At 37.5% G+C, this 12,000-nt stretch overlaps 1 protein-coding gene and 1 pseudogene across 1 annotated transcript in view; one reads left to right on the top strand and one right to left on the bottom strand.

The window, feature by feature from the left end:
- CAMKMT (calmodulin-lysine N-methyltransferase) overlaps positions 1–12,000 on the top strand; it is a 373,939-nt gene that overhangs the window by 198,536 nt on the left and 163,403 nt on the right. The gene's annotated exons all lie outside the window — the stretch shown is intronic.
- Positions 2,628–3,142, bottom strand: LOC136397931 (dual specificity protein phosphatase 18-like; annotated as a pseudogene).

Genomic DNA, 12,000 nt, shown 5'->3' with positions numbered 1-12,000 from the left:
GCCACGCAGAGGCATATGGGAAAGCACCAGGATCAGACTGGAGTCAAATGGAGAGTATGGCTCAGAGCCTTTATTGGGGTTTTCATGGAAATGAATGGGTGAGGCAGGGTAGGTATGTTCAGTATACTTAGTATTAGAAAATTTGAATAATTTTAATGATAATAATTATAATAATAATAGTAAGTGTTCTATTGAAGGGGGTGCTCTAGGCTCTATAGGTGAGGTCCCTAGCTGTCCAGTACCTGGCTCTGGGGGAGGGAGAATATTAACTTGGTGTGTGAGATTTTGATAAAAGAGATGGTTAAGGATGTGGGCTCTGGATTGGTTGGTTTGTATATCAAAGACACACTTTGCTTTCTCTGGGAATTAGCTAGCCCTGGAAGGGACAGTTTTTCCAGGATAAAGACCCCAAATGCCCGAGGGTCAAGAAAAAATGAAAATAAATAATAAGAAAACGTCAGTACAAATTGTGATTTTGATTGAGGTTGAATTGACTTATAGAGTAATTTGATAATAGATTTCATGAGGGTCCAGCATGATGTGATCACTGATCAAAGTTAATGTGATTTTGTGACTTGTACTGTGTTTACCAGCCATAGGAGCAGGTGAGGAGATTTTGGTTGGGGAGATTACCCAGATCTGAGGAATAGAATATTAGGATTAGTGAGTGAAGGAGTCAAGAATAATAGTAAGTGTCACGCTGAAGCTAGAGAATGCTTATGATTTGTTTAGAACTAGCCTCAGTTGCACAATTTTAAAAATGCAACTCAAAAGATAATTATTGACACTTAAATATCTTCACATCTTCAATAGTCATCACAACCAGACAAAAATAGTGCAGAGAACATTCATTTATTCAGATTTGGTGGAAAGAATGCTGGTGTTCATTGCTGGACCTGTATTCAAGGAGTTTATTTCAGAAAGATTTACTTTCTTGGACCATGTATTAATACCATTTCTTCAAAGGTATGTGTATTCAAATATGAAATATTTTCTGTAAGCATTCTTGTGAAACGATTCCTTGGAGTAGGCAAACCACTTTTTTTTTTTTTTTTTTTTTTTTGAGAGGAGGGAGGGGGAAAGAGAGAGAGAGAAAGAAAGAAGAGGGGAAGAGCAGGAAGTATCAACTCCAGTATGTGCCTTGACCAGGCAAGTCCAGGGTTTCGAACCGTTGACCTCAGCATTCCAGGTCAATACTTTATCCACTGTGCCAACACAAGCCAGGTTGGCAAATCGCTTTGATATTGGTTGTAACCAGGAAAATGCCATGAACTCCCAGATGCTTTTATAGTACAGATGAGTTGTAGTGACAAAAGTAATGAAACTTTTTGAATGCCTCAGTTTTTATAATAGCTTTATATAAATTCAGCATATGAATAATGCTTGAAAGTAAATTACATTGTTAAGAATGATATACAATAATATAAAGTACTTAACATTTATAATGAGATCATTTATTAAAGAAAATACCATTACATAATAATCAGGCTAATAATTTCATTTGGAAATAATACTGTATTAATTTGATGTATTCATACTAACAGTGAACATGATATTTTAAATCTTGCTGTCACATAATTATGCTGCTACTTCATGAAATGTTGTAATGTGTCACTGAGGTATTTTTAAGTGAAGAGGTGGAAAAAAACTCCTGGCTGAGTCATAAAGCTGAGGATCTTTTCTTTCCTAATCTTCTACCTGGAGCAAGTCTCTCTAGAATAACAACACCGGCCTTTAGCAAAGACTTGAAACACCTTCCTAGTTCTACAAGGCAAACTGGGTAATTGGGTGTGATGTTAGGTTTGGAATGAAAAGGTATTTTAAGGTTGTGAGTTATGGTCTGTATAATTGTTATTTAAAAAAAGAAAAAATTCAAAGGGAAAGTGAGAGAAGGATTTGAAGACCACACAATTCTGTACTAGTTAGCCAACAGAATGACTATTTGATACAGGCCTCATAACTCCTTGACTCTGGTGCCTGTACTTTTTTTGTTTTGTTTTGTTTTTGCGAGGGAGAGACAGACAGACAGACAGATAGGAAGAGAGAGAGATGAGAAGCATCAACTCATAGTTTTGGCACCTTAGTTTTTCATTGACTGCTTTCTCATATGTGCCTTGATGGGGAGGGGCACATAGCAGAGTGAGTGACCCCTTGCTCAAGCCAGCGACCTTGAGCTCAAGCCAGTGACCTTTGGGCTCAAGGCAGTGATTATAGGTTCATATCTATGATCCCACACTCAAGTTGGTGACCCCATACTAAAGCTGGATGAGCCCATGCTCAAGTTGGTGGCCTCGGGGTTTTGAACCTGGGTCCTCAATGTCCCAGGGCAATGCGCCACCACCTGGTCAAGTTCTGGTACCTGTACTGTTTTAAGGAATATGTTTCTATAAGAAAAATGAACACACAGACACACATATTACATTTAGTGAATTTAATCTTTAAAGATATGGGTTATAAGATTTAAAGCTACAGTACTCCTCCTTTTTACTTGCTCTGATGAAAGGCTTCATCTGTTGTTGTTTTTCTGTATCACAAAAGTAGAGTGTTTAAGTTCCCATCATGGTGTAGAATCAGTGGCAAATCTACATCTCTGACCCTGGTGCAAGGGCTGGTGTCATGGCTCACAATTAAATCATCAGAGGGACCTCCTTCTGGGAGATGTCAGGGATCATTCTCTTAGGGGAGCTGACCATATGCAGGGTGTTCTTGACAGATAGCTGGAACTCATAGTGGATGAGTTCCTTCCCAAAGCTCATCATTGGGTGGGATGGTGGGCTAGCATGACTTGGACCACGTATGAGCATCTAGCAGGGCCAGGCTGGTACTTCATGAGGTAGGTGGAGCAGCATGTGGCCCTGCTTCATCTCCGCACAAGGATGTGGTCAGCGATGGGGTCAGAGAGGTCACAGAGCTGTGAGATGGGTGTGTCAGCCGCAGGCACCTGTACACATGGGATGTCCTCATACAAGGTATTCACCACCTCTACCTAGATGATGACAATGGTGCTCTGGTTGCTCGAGAGCCTAAGTTTGTTGTTGGCAGCCATCCCACTGCTGACACATGGGATGCTGGTGGTCTGTGAGAGGCCACTGACCCTGGGCTGTCGGACCTACAGTGGGAAGGTGCATGGAGATGCTGTCATCAGGTCAGTAGGTCAGCAGCCAGTGAGGTATAGAGGCTGCATCTTTCTGCTAGGTTTGTCCACGGAAAACTACGATCTCCTGGGGGCTACAGCAATTCTCGTTGAGAAGTAAGTTCAACTCAGAGTAGGAAGCCCCCTCCACAGGCCCTGCCCATCTCCCTGGCAACACTCCAGGCAGCATAACAGCAGCTGCCAGGGACAGTCCTGCCACACCCTGAAAAAATGAACGCATATTAAAGTATGTAACCGATTGGTGCATTGGAATAAATCGTGTCTCAAACTTTATTCAGCGGTGGAAATGAAAACAAAATGCAAAGCTCCATCTTTGGCTAAAGTTTGCTAACATATCAGGAGGTAGGTTGAAATGACAGTGGGTAATATGAAGTACCAGACAGTACTTCTTGCTGCGATACTTTACAGCTGTCACTGGCTGCGTGTTTTCTTAAACTGATATCAGCTACTATTTATACACTTACAATTTCTGGTCAGATTAGGGTGGAAGGTTGTGGTACCCACGTATATAAAATAATACAATAATGTTCTATTCTTTTTGGAACAAATTTGTTACATGAAATGTCAGATGAGTCATTTTGCTCATGTCAGATATTTGAAAGTAATGGAAAGATGCCAATGCGGAAGCCCAGTAATTCATGCACTGGTGTAATGGAGCAAATGAAATGCAAAGCTCTTGTACAGGTCCAATTTCAGCGCCAAACGCTTACCTGTCAGTCAGCAAAATTGTCCCTGAATAAAAATGAACCCCATCTGAGAGGCAAAGCATTTTAATATACATCACATTCTTTGACTCTATTGCGAGGGAGAAGCTGCATGGAAAGAAAGAGAATGCCGCTGAAAAAGACATTTAACAGCAACCCCTGAGCATGCTGAAAATCTTGCTCGCACTGCTGCCCACAAAAGGTTTTTGGTTTGTCCTTTCTCTCCTGAGCTATTGACAAACTCTTTAGCATTGCTCCCCGCTACCCCCCATATCTCTTATCTACACTGAAAGGTGACTGATTTACCCCAGACAGTGAGAGATTTGGCCACTCAGAGATGTGGAGACCAAGTTTTCGACAGGTAACTTTGTTGTTGTCTGGGTGCAGCTGGGGGATGTCTTTATGAAAGCGACAATTAAAAATGTGTGTCACACAAATCAAAAGTCAGACATACCCTCGGAGAAATTATTATTATGGCCTAGAGTGACTGCCATTCTTTTTGAAAAGCCTTTCATTTTGGAATCGGTTCCCACTTTTCTTTATGAGCAAGCATCTTACAGAAATGAAGTGTCCTAGCTTTATTTTTTTAGACCCAATTCCTTGTGGTTTTTAAAAGCAAATGAAAAAGTTAAGAATTTGTGTGCTTCAGTGCCCACACACCCAGGGCTTCCTGAACCCAACTCTAGGAGTCATGATTGGTTCTACTCTGGAAATCTCTGTTTTCCCTTTCTGTGTTTTAAGACTCTAAGTGCATACAGGGGCCTAAGCAGCTATTGAAAACAAGTAATGACTAGTTCTTCTAAATGTTAATGATTGAGAATGAACTAGCAATCAGGGCTCAAAAATAAAATAAAATAAAGTGTGCTGTATTAGAAACGATAATAATTAAATCAAGCCAAGGTGCTCTATACTTATGACGGCACTAATGCTTGAAAAATTATGAGTACAGGGGAAATTTACATAAATCCTCTTTAAATAATGTAGGTAAAAAAGGGAAAGAAAGAAAACCACGGTCACAGTGCTGAATTTGTTTTAATCCCCGGTTCAAGTGGTTCTAGAAATAATCATACTTGTATCAATCTATATTGCATGACTTTTGTAAGATGTGAAAATAGTGTTTTTCAGTAAATTGTCACTTATTATTGTTTATTTAGGGCCACTAACATAGAAAAATTTCTCAGCTACAGTGTCAAAAGAATAGGGACAATTTGATGTTTTCTTTTGATGCTGTTTGTTGATATCTAGACCACTGTAGTTTGATTGCCTAACATTAAACCTATAATAACAGTGCAATCATAGCAGTATCATCATGAATGTTGTTACAATAGAAACAACATTTACACAGCTTCAGAATGGTAATTATCAAACTTTTTGTCATGAAGCGCTTATTTGCTAGCATTGATCTGCCCCGGTCAGTTGTTAGCTCTTCTCATCTGAGGTGTATTGATTGTATAATCAGTAGATAGCGGCTGTGGGCTGATGAAATTCAGTGTTGTTGGGCAAATTATCGGCTGCTTGCCTGTTGACCTGGACCCTGCTGGTTATACCTTAGACGCTGGTGGGATTATTACTCATTTTAGTGACCTTACTTTACAACAGAGCACTCTGTATTATTACACAAGATAAATGCCATCCTTCTTGCTGTGGTTGTGGTTGACTACACAAATGTCAGAAGCTAGGCAGTCAGTATTTGTCTCTTTGTGTGAATATAATGATAAAGAGATCAATGTACCTAACTGATGATCATAATGAGGCCTTACATGTATGTAGCACTTTATCATGTCCTACGATTTGTGACAAATCTGTTAAAATTCTTGTTTTATTAATAGGAACACCGAGACCTAGATTTAGCTAAGCAAATTGGTGAAAATCACGTAGCCAATGAGTCTCAGAGCTAAGAATTAAATCTATTTTCTCTGAATGTAAGTCGAGTTTGTAATGTTCTATTGCTCTACCTTAATAGGTAATCTGACCTGACCATTAAATATGTATACTGAAAAAATCTAATATTTCATCCAGCTAGATTAAGAAAAAAATACCTTAATGTTATTTTAATAAATTATTGCATTGGATAACTTTGGAGACTATTTGAGCCATTAAATTTTTATAGCATTCCAAAGGCTAAGGTCTAACATGGAACTATTTTAAAAGACAAAATTATTTTATATGAAGAGCAATGTGACCTTTATAGCTGGTAGCTGTTTAAAATCTAAATGTTTCTAGAACATTTTATTTATGTGGGAAATTTTTTCAAGATTATTTCTTTTGCCATATCTTACTTCCCTTATTCTGACTTCTCTTGCATTTTGGAATCATTCTACTCTTTTTGTTTTTTTAATTGATTGATTTTAGAGACAGAGAGAGAAAGGGGGAGAAGAGAGAAGCATTAATTTGTTGTTCCACTTAGTTATACACTTATTGTTTGCTTCCTGTATGTGCCTTGACCAGGGATGGAACCCGCAACCTTGGTATTTCAGGACAATGCTCTAACAAACTAAGCTAACCAGCTAGGGTTGGAATCATTCTACTCTTTATAGGTAACAAACGACAGCATAGCATTATATCCTAATGCCTAGCCTGAACCTTTCTGACACAATGTAGAAACCTATTTTGATATTAAAATCAACTGAACATATATTTTTAAAAATTTGACAGTGTTCACAATGGCATATTCATTCTTTCTCTCAGAGAAGGATATAAAAAAGGTGTACTTCACAAACCATGCAATGCCATAAAATATTAACGTTGTGGAAATGATCATCTGTATCTCCAAATAGTAATTAAATGAAAGGACACTGACTCATAGTTCTACATCACTAAGTGCTCTCAGTTGTGCCTCATATGCTGTCTCATTCTTTCCTTCTGTCAACTATGCAACCATTGTATTATAAAGGTAAGTGGTTACCTGCCCATTGTATTTTAGAGGCATACTCACTGCAAGTAGTTCTATAAACAAGTTCAGTGGTAACATGTTCTTCTTTGGTCTTAAATTTTGCTGCTGTAGAATCATAATCAGGCAATGATTTTTTTTTTCCTTTCTTGAAAACTACTTTTTTTTATGTTCTTAGTTTTAAAAGACCAAATGACTGATCTAAAATACTGCAGGAGATAGTGGATGAAGTATGTGAAAGTAATGTGCAGAGGTGGCTGGAGTTGAAATACATGGCAGAATTTGTATCTCTGTGAACACCAAAGAAAACAGCTGTGCAAGCACTCCTGTAGTCTTTCCTGATCTAGGCAAATAGCTAAAAAGTAACACCCAATTTCTGGAATTCCAAGCCTTTCAAAAGAAGCCTTAATTTATGTACTATTTTCTTTCTTTTATCTATGGTTGCTGAAGTATACACTGATTGCCAAAGTAGTATTTAATAGAAAATAGTTCTCCTTTTTAGATTTTTCCCCCAAAGCTAAAACACATGTAATACTTATATAATCATTATTTGTGTATTGGTCCTATTGTACTGTTAGCTCTTCATGTCTGACCTGTTTTAATATTTCCTTCATTGCTTAATACTATGCTTTGTATATAAAAGGAACTTAATTATTGATTAGAGTGGACTGAACATTCAGTCAACCAGTGTTTATTGAATACCTATTATATGTGAAACATATGTGGGAGATACCACATACAGTAGTCCATGAAAAAGACATACAGATCTTGCTGTCAGTGCCCCTCATGGAAAAGAAATGAAACAGACACTAAGAAATGATTTACATACTTAATTGCTTAATGCAGTTTTTCACTTTAATATTGTATTGCTTAAACAAATTCAAGATATTAGGGTTTTTCTAATAAGAAATCAGGTCAATTTTATGCTTCTCCAGTATAGGGTCCTTTAAAAAAATCAACCTTTAAAACTCTATTGTACTTTTAAAAAATGTACACTTTGTAAGTCTATATTTGGTGAGTTTGGACAACTGTGTATACATACCATATGTAAGTACATATCTAAATATATATGTATTTCTAAGTATATATGTGTATAAATAAGTGTATACATATATGTAAGTGTAGCTATGTATGTGTATGTGTGTTTCAACCTTTTCATTTCATGGTACACATAAACTGATTACTACAATTCTGCAACACACCAAAAAATATATTTTTGCCAATCTGACAAAAAAACAGATCATTTTAATGCATTCACATCAGATGGCTATTGTTGCAACACAGTGGCTGTTGCCATTTTTTAAATTTTACATTCTAAAGGAAAAGAGGTCTGTGTCCCTGACTAAATAGTCAGCTACTGCATATTTTAAAAACTCTTGCAGCATACCATTTGAAAATCACTGATATGCATACCAATAGAATCATCACCTCAATTGAGCTATAGGTCATTTCTGTCATCCAAGAAAGGTAACTCTGTGCTCTTTCCCAGAGTACAACCCATGACTTTTCTCAGGTCCCTATGTTTGTCTTTCCTAGACTTTTAGAGAAATGACATTGAACGTTGGGTATTAACTCTTTGTGTCTCTGGCTTTTGCTCAGCCTGATGTTCAAGTCTATTTTGATTTCCATGCTTCCAGTACCTAAGCTAGAAATCTTGGAATTATCTTGACTTGAATGTCTTATCTTCTTTATCTAGTTTTTTATGAAGTTTGCTATTTTTTTTTTCCTTTTGAGGTCCTTTGGATTTGGTTCTTGCAGTTCTCATCACCACATTTCCATCACCTTAACCTGCATTTCTGCTCCAGTCTCCTTGCTTGGTTTTTCTTTTACGTCAATCACTGCCCTCAGTTTTCCCACTGCTGCCAGATAAATCTGACATCTCATTTTCTTCCTGACACTCTCTGGAAAGGAAAAAAAAAAAGCAAAACTAGCCCTTACTGAGGACATTCCATTAGGCACTTTCATACATTATTTAACGTAATTCTGTGAAGTCTCATTAACCTCATTTTATAGTCAACAAAACCCAAGTCTCCCAATAGTAGTAGACCTTGAATTTGTACCTAGTTCTGTCTGATTTCAAAGCCCACAGTTTTCCTTCTGCTCTTCTTTGCAAAAACCTACATTGGGTCCCTTGGGCCAACAATTTAAGTCCCTACATTTCTGGTCATGAGAGCCCAATGAAACCTTCTCTCCTCCCTCAGATCAGACCCTCCCATCCTCACCCTACCCCACAAGCTAAATTCTTGTATTTTCTGGAGTTCTGAAATAAATCCTGTCTTATCTGGTCAGGTCTGCTACCTCAAAGACTGAAATGCTGCACCCTTTTGCCCCTGTGTCTTTTCACATTAAGGTGAACTGTTCTTCAAGTAACATTTCTGCTCTGGAATGGTCTCATTTCTGCCTCAACTACATTTAGTTATCTCTGATTCTCACAGTTTCTGAACTGAAGTTGACTCAAACAATTTTCAAGGCCTCACCAATGTTTTTATTAAGGGATACATTCAAGAAGGATAAACCCAGACCACAAAGAGACCTATTTCTGAAAAACAAAATTTAGCCCTGGTTTTCAGTTTGGAAATTAATAGGAAAAAAATTATTAGTCACAGGATTAAGCTTTAGAAATTTTTATGTTACAGTAAAAATTAAAAATAAAAACACAGACTGTTGTCCTTATTCAAATTCTTGTCTATCAAATTTCTGTCTTTCTGAATGGGCTAGCTGCTGCTAGTGGTAGGTGCTAGTGTCCTGAGTAGGTAGGTGCTGGTGGCCTGAGGATGTCTGGAATCAACTACACCATCAAGTAAGTGTCAGTGGGAATAGAATATTCCAAAGAGAAATAAGGAAAAGGAAAATAAACTTTTCCCTTCACCTAATCAACATTGGCTCTAAGAGAATAGTAGGAAAAGGAAAATTTTGTGGCAAAAAGAAAGTTGGTCTATTATACATTTTTAACACTTTCTTAATGCCTTGTTCTTATCTTTGAGTAAACTCACTGCCAGAAGTCCTAAAGATTTCTGTGTTTTTTAAATTCAGAATTTCAGATCTCTTAGCAACAATTCCTCAAACTATACAACAGCATTGTTTATTAGAACTCACATATGCATATGAAAAAGAAGGATATTTTGGATTAAGTGAGAGGTGAAGGCAAGTGAGAATATGAAAATAAATAGAGGATAACTGAAATTGACCATCCCTAAAGAAATATCTGTGCTTGGAGAAATTTTTAGAGGGCCTCCCCAGAGTTGGGCAGGAATCTCTAGTGCATTTGTTTTTATATAATCCCAGACATAACTCCTGAGGATGATTCTTCATAGAGAGAGGCACAATGACAGCAAAACCTTTGCAAGTGGAAGTTCCTTGAGGGCTAGGACTATAGCTAATTCATCTTTCTCAGTACTTAGAGTCTTGCTTGGCACATAGTAGGCCCTCTGAGTGACTGATGAAATAAATGCTGAATAAGAGTTTAGGCTCTGCAGTAAGACAGACATGGCTTTAAATCCCTGCTCTGCTAATTAGCCAGCTTTCTTATCTATTATTTAATCACTTTGAGCCCCAATTGCCTTATCCGTAAAGTGGAAATAATTATATTGCCTTACATCATAGGGTTGTCTTGAGGACTAAAAGAGCTAATGGTGATGAAGAATTTAGCAACATGGTTGTCTCATAAGTTATCGATAAAAAGAGCTATTAGTATTTTTATTGATAGTTCATAAAATATTTCCTTAAATTGACCTCAGATAATTGCTTAAAAGTTCCTCAGTGACTTTAGTTTACATCTTACTTGAACATTTATAGGATATAATCTCATCCGATGAGATTATGGGTTGGGTGATGTGGCTCCTTAATCTATAACCCACAGGGTGAGATGAAAGTATGTTTTCATTTGTGTGCTGTGGAAATGTACCGGAGGATGTGAGATATTCCCTTGTATTCACCTTGTATGAATAATGTTGGCCCACACTGAAATCATTTAATTCCCAAACAAAAGTCTGTAATTTATAGACAAGTCCTACCTATAGAAACACTGTTTCACTGATGATTTATGAATTATAGTAAATGCTCTCTAAATTGTTGAGTAGAATGCTGAACAAAAATGAGAGACATTAAATTAAAATTAACCTGCTATGGTGCACTGTGGGGTACCTATGGAGAGCAATAATAATTTTGAGAATTAAAATTCAAGTAAAAAAATACTTAGGTTTGCTATACATAAAGCATAGTATTCAATTCTGTAAGGTAATAGAAGATAAACAAGATGAAGTTTCTTCCCTTGAGGTCTTGTGGTCTAAAGTAGGAAACTGAGTATTTGAATGTATGATTTAAAAAATAGTAAAAAGGCTTGTTGATGAAGCCAAAGCAGTTTTAGTGCCCAGCTTTTAAAAAGGGGGAGCCAATTACACCTGCTCTAAGCCAGTCAGTTTAATTTTGATACTTTTAAAGAGTCTGTGATAGATGAAATCATTGAATAATCAATTAGTCACCACATAGGAGAGCATGAGCACTGAGTGGTCACTATCTTGGCTTTGCAAAGAGCAAATTGTACCAGCTTGATTTAATTTCCTTCTTCAAAAGATTGACAGTTTATACAGACATTTAGGAAGCAGGATATATAATTTATCTGAACTTCAGAAAGGATTTTGATTCAGTCACACATGACATTTTAACACTAACTCAAAGGATGTGGTCTATTCCAGACCATATTCCTGTAGGAAGGAGCCCAGTTTTCTGACAAGTCACAACTGAAAATGATTACTAAAGGCTCAGTGTCAACAATGAATCTTGTTGTATAAATGCATATCCTACTATTGAAGTTATTCTGAACTTCTGTCTGTGTCATAGGTAAATGTCACAACAACAATGAACTACTCAGAGACCAGATGAAATGCTCCAAGGGGCCAAGGGGAGGCAACAGCCTCGTTAGCAGACCAGAGGACTGAAGCCTCATCCCCAGCCTTACTCAGATATTTATTAGCCAGTGCAAAAAACTCAAGGAAGAAGACAGCAGAAGTTTTCAGGGGGTGAAGTAAAAGGACAAGGAACATGCTGACTTCTAATCTCTGTTCTGAGAGCCTAAACATTTCTGTGTTGCTGAATCTTATCCTGCTGTTTTGCTGTTTCCAGCATGCACTATTTCCAGTATGGGTCAGAGAGGCCCCTGGACTTGTGTCCACTCAGGGCTTTTGCCCTAGGGTGCCTCGCTGTCTCTGATTGTTTACCTTAACTCTGCAACTCTTCATAGCATATTCCTACAG

Source organism: Saccopteryx leptura, chromosome 3, assembly GCF_036850995.1.
Source record: "Saccopteryx leptura isolate mSacLep1 chromosome 3, mSacLep1_pri_phased_curated, whole genome shotgun sequence".
Taxonomy (NCBI): domain Eukaryota; kingdom Metazoa; phylum Chordata; class Mammalia; order Chiroptera; family Emballonuridae; genus Saccopteryx; species Saccopteryx leptura.
This window is presented reverse-complemented; position numbering and strand designations above follow the sequence as displayed.